This window comes from Balaenoptera borealis (genome assembly GCF_965194805.1).
Source record: "Balaenoptera borealis genome assembly, chromosome: 11".
Classification (NCBI taxonomy): domain Eukaryota; kingdom Metazoa; phylum Chordata; class Mammalia; order Artiodactyla; family Balaenopteridae; genus Balaenoptera; species Balaenoptera borealis.
In genome coordinates, this window is record NC_138868.1 from 50,416,988 (window position 1) to 50,426,160 (window position 9,173).

General features: G+C 41.0%; 1 pseudogene across 1 annotated transcript; it reads right to left on the reverse strand.

Annotated features, from left to right (window-relative positions):
- Positions 1–600: 600 nt before the first annotated feature.
- Positions 601–7,797, reverse strand: LOC309605062 (olfactory receptor 52B4-like; annotated as a pseudogene). The gene has a single exon. The product of its transcript is annotated as an olfactory receptor 52B4-like (transcript).
- Between the last annotated feature and the right edge of the window lie 1,376 nt (positions 7,798–9,173).

Consider the following 9,173-nt stretch of genomic DNA (forward strand, 5'->3'; position numbering starts at 1 on the left):
TTACCCATTTCCCCTACTCCCAACCCCTCACCTCTGGCAACTACCAATCTGTTCCGTTTCTATGATTGGTTTTTTTTTTTAGATTCCACTTATAAATGAGATCATACATTATTTATCTTTAACTTATTTCATTTAGTGTAATGTTTTCAAGGTTCATTCATGTTGTCACAAATGGCAAGATTTCCTTTCTATGTCTGAATAACATAAATGTATATATATGTGGGTGTATGTACATATATATATATCACATTTTATTTATCCATTCATTTGTCAGTGGACACTTAGGTTGTTTCCATGTCTTGGTTATTGTAAATAATGCTGCAATGAACATGGGGGTGCATATAACTCTTTGAGATACTGATATCATTGTTTTCAGATATATACCCAGAAGTGGAATTTCTGAATCATATGATAGTTCTATTTTTACTTTTTTGAGGAACATCCATACTGTTTTTCATAATGGCTCCACAAATTTACATTCCCACCAACAGTGCACAAGTGTTCCCCTTTCTCCATATCCTTGTCGGCATTTGTTATCTGTTGTTTGTTTTTTTTTGATAATAGCCATTCTAACAGGTTTCAGGTGATATCTCATTGTGGTTTTTGACTCACATTTCCCTGGTAATTAGTGATGTTGAGGATCTCTTCATGTTCCTATTGGTTATTTGTATGTCTTCTTTGAAAAAGTTCTAATCAGGTCTTTTGCTCATTTTTTTAGTCAGGTTATTTGTTTTTTGTTTTTTGTGGGGGTTTTGCTATGGAGTTTTGCTACTGAGTTTCATGGGTTCCTTATATATTTGGATATTAACCCCTCATCAGATGTATGATTTGCAAATATTTTCTCCCATTCCATAGTTGCCTTTTCATTTTACTGATTGTTTGCTTTGCTGTGCAGAAGCTTTTTAGTTTGATGTAGTCCCACATCTTTATTTTGCTTTTGTTGCCTGTACTTTTGGTGTGATATCAAGAAAATCATTGCCAAGACCAATATCAAGAAGTGTTTCTCTGTATTTTCTTCCAAGATTTTTACAGTTTCAGGATTTACATTTAAGTCTTTAATCCACTTCAAGTTAACTTTTGTGTATGGTGTAAGATAAGGGCCCAATTTCAATCTTTTGCATGTGAATATCCAGTTTTCCTAACATCATTTATTAAGAGACTGTCCTTTCCTCATTGAGAATTCTTGACACCCTTATCAAAGATTAATTGACCTTATATGCAAGTGTTTATTTCTGGGCTCTTTATTCTGTTCCATTGGTCCCTTTTCTAATTCAGAATAAAAGTTTATAGATATAAATATAGATATCTCAAATGTATATATTATTAAATTAATATAATTCTGCCTATAGGTTTTAATTTCAATGTCCTAGACAAGTTCATTATAGAAAATAATTCTCATTGTTTAATATGATTTAGTTTGGTTTTGATATTTCTATTTTTCTGGAACCCTATGCATGCGCTAAGAAGAGTCTCTAAGAGAATAAGTAACTTCCTCCAGGTCAAACACATCACTTTTGGTGAACCCAGGACTCAAAGCTACTTCTGATCCGACAACTTGTGCTCTTTCCTAAACACCACCCTTCTCAAGATAACATGGCATTCTGTCTTTAAAAGCCATGACAAATCACTTTGTTCACAGTCAGTACCACCCTTTGTTCATAAACCTCTACAAAGTAGGCAAAGGAAATGTGAGGTCCTATGTTGATAAACATATCACCTGTCACACAAACTCAGCAGTGTTCCCACTGTGAAGACAAAGTACTAACCACACACTCTCGAATCTGCCTGGTCTTGACCCCATAAATGATGGGGTTTAGCATAGGAGGGGCTAACATGCAGATGTCTGCCAGCAGAATGTGGGCATAAGGAGGAACATGACGCCCAAACTGCTGGGCAATTATGGTAAAAATGCCAGTCAGTAGAACATGGACATGACCCCAAGATGGGAGCCACAAGTGCCTAGGGTCGTCTTTTGCCAAGCTCCTCAGGAAGGGAGGCGGAAGACTGCATTGAGGATGAAGGTATAGGAAACCAAGATGTGCAAGGCATCTATCACTACAGTCGAGAGCAGAGCAGACAAGCCATACCAGACAGTGACACGAATGTCAGCACAAGCAAATTTAGCAACAGCCGTGTGCTCACAGTAGGTATGTGGTAGCACATTGTTATGGCAGAACGGTAGTCTCTTCACCAGGAGCACATCTGGGAGTATACAGAGAAGCCCCTCAGGACCACAGCCAGACCAACCCTGATGATTACTTCACGACTGAGCGCTGTGGCATAGCGCAGTGGGTCACAGATGGCCACATAGCAGTCAAATGCCATGGCCAACAGAATTCCTGATTCAGCAGTAAAGGTGGCATGGATGAAGAAGATTTGGGTGACACAGCCATCAAAGGAAATCTCTCCAGCATGGAACCAGAATATGGCCAGGGCTTTGGGCACAGTGGTAGTGGACAAGATGAGGTCAGCCACAGCCAGCATGCAGAGGACGAAGTACATGGGTTCACGGAGGCTGCATTCAGTGACGATGATGAAGACAAGGAGGCTATTCCCAAGGACAGCAACAAGGTAAGAAATAAAGAAGGGGTGAGAGATCCATATGTGCCGGTCTCCCAGGCCAGGGATCTCCAGCAGAATGAAGAGTGAATGGCTGGTACCAGTGTGGTTGGGGGTTGCCATGCCTGGGATGAGTCATTTGGATGTTGGTATATGGGATTTGGCAGTCATCTCTTCTCTCTTTCCAAAAAAGGTGAATGGGGCTGGAGTAGGGGAGGTGGAAACAGATCATTTTTCACTGAATGAGAAGTAGAAAGGGACCTGGTCAGGAAATCAGGAAACATGGGTTAAAACTCCTTGCCGTTCTATTCACCAGCTATGTGATCTCAGTAAAATTACTTCCCTGCTCTGGGTTTCTCTTTTATCACTTTAAAACTAAAGTTGAACTAGATATCTGTAAGAGAGTTGTTCCAGCTCTAGAATGCCATAGGGTCTTAGCATCAGATTGTTACAAACAGTTGAGAGCTGTGAATAACACTGCAGTTTCCACTTTGACCATCAGAATGGGATATGCATCTCAAAAGGCAAATCGTAACTGAGTTAATTGTCAATTTAACAAACCTTACTGAACACACTGAGCAGGTACCATGGCTCCTGGAGGACCTAGTTGAGGGGAGACAGACAATTAAACAAAATAGCTATACAATACAGATAGTGCAGAAGAATGTTAAACTCAGGGGCTGTGGAAACATGGAAAGTTTTCTAGGAGTTCAGAAAAGTTTTTCTAAAGGTGCCACCCTGAGTTGAACCTTGAAAACTAAGTAAGAGTTTGCCAAGTAAAGTCAGGAGGGGAGGGGAGAACACAAAGTCACAGAGATCTGAAAGGACATGGAGTTTGGAGGAAAATTGTCATGATTCAGGGTTACCATAGCCTGGAGGACATGGCACGAAATGATAGGAAATAATGTCAGGCAGTGAAGTAGGGGCCACATCACTGAGGGCTCTGGGTACAAGTGTAAGGAGTTTAGAATTTATGTTGAAGCAGTTGGAGCCACTGAAGGGTTTGTAGTGAGAGAATGGCATGGTGCAGTTTGCATTTTGGGTCGCTCTCTCTGGCAGTACTGTGTAAGAAGGGTGGGGAAGGGAAGAGGCAGGTTGGAGAACTGAGACAGAGATCGGTTAGGAGCAGCTCTGCACTAAGGGCCGCACGTGCATTATCTCAATCACCACCATGTGAGATAACTGTACTCGTTTTCCCATTTTACCAATGGAGAGCAAAGAGAGCTTAGAGAGTTCGTCATCCCCCCACCCAAGGTCACCTGGCTGGTAAATGGTGGAGCTAGAATTTGGCTACCCACACCATGCTTTGAATCACATCATGTCTACCTTACTCCACCTTGGTCCCCTTCATCAGGTGCTTGTGATTTCCTGACTCCTGATCCAAGGGAAAAAACAAAAGTCACCTGTTGTTAATTCCCTTAACTACCTTCATTCTGCCACCTACAAATTTATATTTGAATTGTCTCTTCCCTCTCGCTCCCATTCAAGGCTCAGCCCTCCATTTGTGCACTGGACCCCAAACTTCTCTCCATTAATCTGTCACTCTGGTAATTTCAAACTCTCCCTCTCTGCTGGCCCCTTCTCCTTAGTGTGTCTCTTCCCCCGTTCACCTCGGTTTTACAAAAGGAGGGATGTGCACTCTCTTCATCTATCCTCTTACCACCCTCGTAATCTTTACCCAATGCCATTTTACTTATAACACCAATATGCCACTAAAGCTTCCTTTTCTGAAACAATCTATCATATCACAGTTGCCAAATCTAATATTACATTTCATTTCTGATTACTAGTAATCTCCAATTTCTATCACTAATACTTCTTTATCTGATGATAGCAACCATTAAATATCTACTGTTAGATATATGTATTATTTCTAATTATTGCACCAAATGTATGAAATTGAAAGTATCACTAGTTCGTGCGTGAAGAAACTAATCTCATATGGCAGCTGCCCAAAGTCAAACAACCTGTTAGAGGCTAAGCTGATATTTGAATCCGAGATTATTAGAGCCAAAGTTTCCATTAGCTTTTGAAACGTCCACTTTTGTTTGCTGATTACCTAACCACCTTTCTTTGGCTTCCTCTCCACTCCCTTCTCATTCTTTTATTTTGCCAGAATGTCTGAGACATGTAAGACAATGTAATAGAGGAAAAATCATATGGGCTTTAGACCTACCTGAGTTCAATTCCAGCTCTGCCTGCTTCAAATCCACAAACACACAAACTTCCATTCATATTACCATATTATCATACACATTCATTTATACAGGCAAAACACACATTTACTCACACAAATTTTGATGATTTACACACTAACACACATTTTCCCTAGTCACACAAATGGCCCTTCCCCATGAACGCACGCACACACACACACACACACAGTTTTAAACTTTCCTTCATGTAGATACCCACCGAAATTCGCACAGTCATTACCCAGTCAAACTCACTCTCACTTATCTAAGTCATAACTTTGCCTATCTCCATTCAGCACGCTGGCTTTCCTCCCATTAAATCAGTTGCCTCAGGGAGGTGGAGATTCCAAATGTTATTCAACTCTCACCTCTGTCTCCAGCCTGACAGTCCTCTAACATATGCCAGAACAAATAACTGTCTCTGGGAATGCAGTTCACAAGACAACCCCCCACCCTGCTTCACCAGTTCCACCCTGGAATTGCCCAAACATGAATCAGAGATGTAAAATATCAATGCTGGTTGACACTTTATACCAGCGGTCGTCAAACTGCTGCCTGTGGGCCAAATCCTGCCCACCACCTTCTTTTATAAATAAAATCTTATTGGAACACAACCATGCCCAGTTACTTACGTATTGTCTATGACTGCTTTCGTGGGACAGATTGAATAGTTGCAGCAGAGACCACATTCGAAACTTAAAATATTTGCTGTTGCCCTTTACAAAAAATTTTTGGCAATCCCTGCTTTAGAATAATCTTGTTGTATGATTTATTATTTACAAAAGCCACAGAAGGAAAGGCAATTTTCCCAAGGCCACAGAGGACGTGAGTTAAGATTTCTTGCCTATCATGCCACTGTTTCCACCATGCCACAAAGCTTCTGCAGACACATTTTGGTCTGTCCTCTCTGACTCTGCCCTCAGGGGATGGAGAATTCCAAATACAGCCTCTAGTGGGTGATCAAATGATGAAGACAATTCATTATTGTTTCTCACCTCCTTTATCCCCACCATTCCTGCCCATAGGCAGAAGGACCCAAAGAGGCACCAGCCCACCCTGGTCAGTACCAACCTACATCTCTCCTCACCCCAAACTGTCTATCACAGCCATCAGGAATCACAGACTGGAGCCATGCCCCTGCCTAGATGGCAGGGTATTCCGATAACCAGCAGACTGTGTTCAATGGCCAGGGGACCAAGCCGGAGGAGGAACCGCAGGGCAAATTATTTTTTCTCTGAGCATCTTTGGAGACCATGGGCTTACTCATGTGACTCTCTTCTCCCCTAGGATCTCCTCTACTGAGGATCTCCTTGGTGATGTAACTGTAAAGCCCTTAACCCTTCTTGTCTGAGTGCCAGAAACCTCATGTGAAAAGAATGCCAGAGAGGTTATATGAGCTTAAGAGAGAAAAGGAGGTGGGAGAGAAGTTTTGGAGTGAGAGGTCAGGGCAAAGGATGGGAATGTGGTTAGGGCCTTGGTCAAGTCCCCGGAACTTATTCCAGTGCATCTTCATCAACCCTGACTTCCAGAAGGCATAAAAACACTTCAGGAGCTGGAGTCTTATAGAGCAGCGGTCCCCAACATTTTTGGCACCAGGGACCGGTTTCGTGGAAGACAATTTTTCCACAGACAGTGGGGGCGGAGGGGGGGGAGGGCAGGTTTCAGGATGATTCAAGTGCATTACATTTATTGTGCACTTTATTTCAATTATTATTACATTGTAATATATAATGAAATAATGATACAACTCACCATAATGCAGAATCACTGGGAGCCCTGAGCTTGTTTTCACTTGCCACTCACTGATAGGGTTTTGATATGAGTCTGCAAGCAATTGATTTATTATGGTCTTTGTGCAGTCAAACCTCTCTGCTAATGATAATCTGTATTTGCAGCCACTCCCCAGTGCTAGCATCACTGTCTCAGCTCCACCTCAGATCATCAGGCATTAGATTCTCATAAGGAGCTTCCAACCTAGATCCCTCGCATGCGCATGCGCAGTTCACAGTAGGGTTCGCGCTTCCATGAGAATCTAATGCAGCAGCTGATCTGATAGGAGGCGGAGCTCAGGCAGTAATGCGAGCAATGGGAAGCAGCTGTAAATACAGCTCGCTTGCCCGCCACTTATCTCCTGCTGTGCAGCCCGGTTCCTAACAGGCCATGGATCCCTGCTATAGAGTCTCTCAAACATTCATGTATTCATTAACCACTCATTCAAGCCAATGTGTACTAAGTGCTATGTTAATGGCACCCTAATAAAATGTTGAACAAAATCAAATCCACTTAAAATTTAATTATATTGTTTTGTATTTAGACTAATGCTTTGATTCTTTCATTGAAGGATTTTCTTTTTTTAATTATTTATTTATTTTCATTGAAGTAGAGTTGATGTACAATACTATGTTACAAGTGTACAATATAGTAATTCACAATATTTAAAGGTTATATTCCATTTACAGTTATTATAAAATATTAGTTATGTCCCTTGTGTTGTACAATATATCCCTGTAGCTTATTTTATACATAATAGTTTGTACCTCTGCAGCTTCTACATCAGCACTTGCTGCTTCATCTTGCACTTTTATGTTGTATGATGGCTTCTTTTGTTAAACCTCATGAACCAACCTCTGCTACATTCAAACTTTTCTTCTGCAACTTCCTCAGTTCTCTCAGTCTTCATAGAATTTAAGAGAGTTTGGGGGCTTCCCTGGTGGCGCAGTGGTTGAGAATCTGCCTGCCAATGCAGGGGACACGGGTTCGAGCCCTGGTCTGGGAAGATCCCACATGCCACGGAGCAGCTGGGCCCGTGAGCCACAACTACTGAGCCTGCGCGTCTGGAGCCTGTGCCCCGCAACGGGAGGGGCCGCGATAGTGAAAGGCCCGCGCACCGCGATGAAGAGCGGTCCCCGCACCGCAATGAAGAGTGGCCCCCACTTGCCTCAACTAGAGAAAGCCCTCGCACGAACCGAAGACCCAGCACAGCCAAAAATAAATAAATAAATAAATAAAAATAAAAGTAGCTATAAAATTAAAAAAAAAAAAAAAGAGAGTTTGGGGCTTGCTCTGGATTAGACTTTGGCTTAAGGGAATGTTGTGGCTTGTTGGATCTTCTATCCAGACCACTAACTTTCTCCATATCAGTAATAAGGCTGTTTGACTTTCTCATAATTCACTGGAGTGGCACTTTTAATTTCCTTCAGGAACTTCCTTTGCATTTCCAACTTGGCTAACTGTTTAGCACAAGAGTCCTAGCTTTTGGCCTATCTTGGCTTTCAACATGTCTTCCCCAATAAGTTTAATCATTTTTAGCTTTTGATTTAAAGTGAGAAATGTGTGACTCTTCCCTCGCTTGAACACAAGAAGGCCATTGTAGGGTTATTAATTGACCTAATTTCAATATTGTTGCATCTCAGGCAATAGAGAGGCTTAAGGAGAGGGAGAGAGATGAGCAGTCAAAACACACACATTTATCATCAAGTTTTCTCTATCTTACGTGCAAACAGTTCTTGCCACCCCAAAACACTTACAATAGTAAGATCAAAGATCACTGATCACAGTTCACTATAATAAATATAATAATAATGAAAAGGTTTGAAATACTGAGAGAAATATCAAAATGTGACAAAGAGGCACGAAGTGAACAAATGCTGCTGGAAAAATTGTGCTGATAGACTTGCTCGATGCAGGGTTGCCACAGACCTTCAATTTGTAAACAAAAATGCAATATCTGCAAAGTGCAATAAAGCAAAGCACAGTAAAATGATGTATGCCTGTACTCTGTAAGTATTTCTTGAAAAAATATGTAACTAAATATTCCACCTTGGTGATGTACTACAATATGTTTAACCTATCCACTAATATTGAATATTTATATAGCTTCCATTTTCCTCTGTTAAATATATTCTATGATAACTGATGAAAGAAATCAAAGATGATACAAACAGATGGAAAGATATACCATGTTCTTGGATTGGAAGAATCAACATTGTGAAAATGACTCTACTACCCAAAGCAATCTACAGATTCAGTGCAATCCCTATCAAATTACCAATGGCATTTTTCACAGAACTAGAACCAAAAAAATTTACAATTTGTATGGAAACATAGAAGACCCAGAATGGCCAAAGCAATCTTGAGAAAGAAAAACGGAGCTGGAGGAATCAGGCTCCCTGACTTCAGACTATACTACAAAGCAACAGTAATCAAGACAGTATGGTACTGGCACAAAAACAGAAATATAGATAAATGGAACAGGATAGAAAGCCCAGAGATAAACCCACCCACATATGGTCACCTTATCTTTGACAAAGGAGGCAAGAATATACAATGGAGAAAAGACAGGTACATGTAAAAGAATGAAATTAGAACACTTCCTAACACCATACACAAAAGTAAACTCAAAATGGATTAAAGACCTAA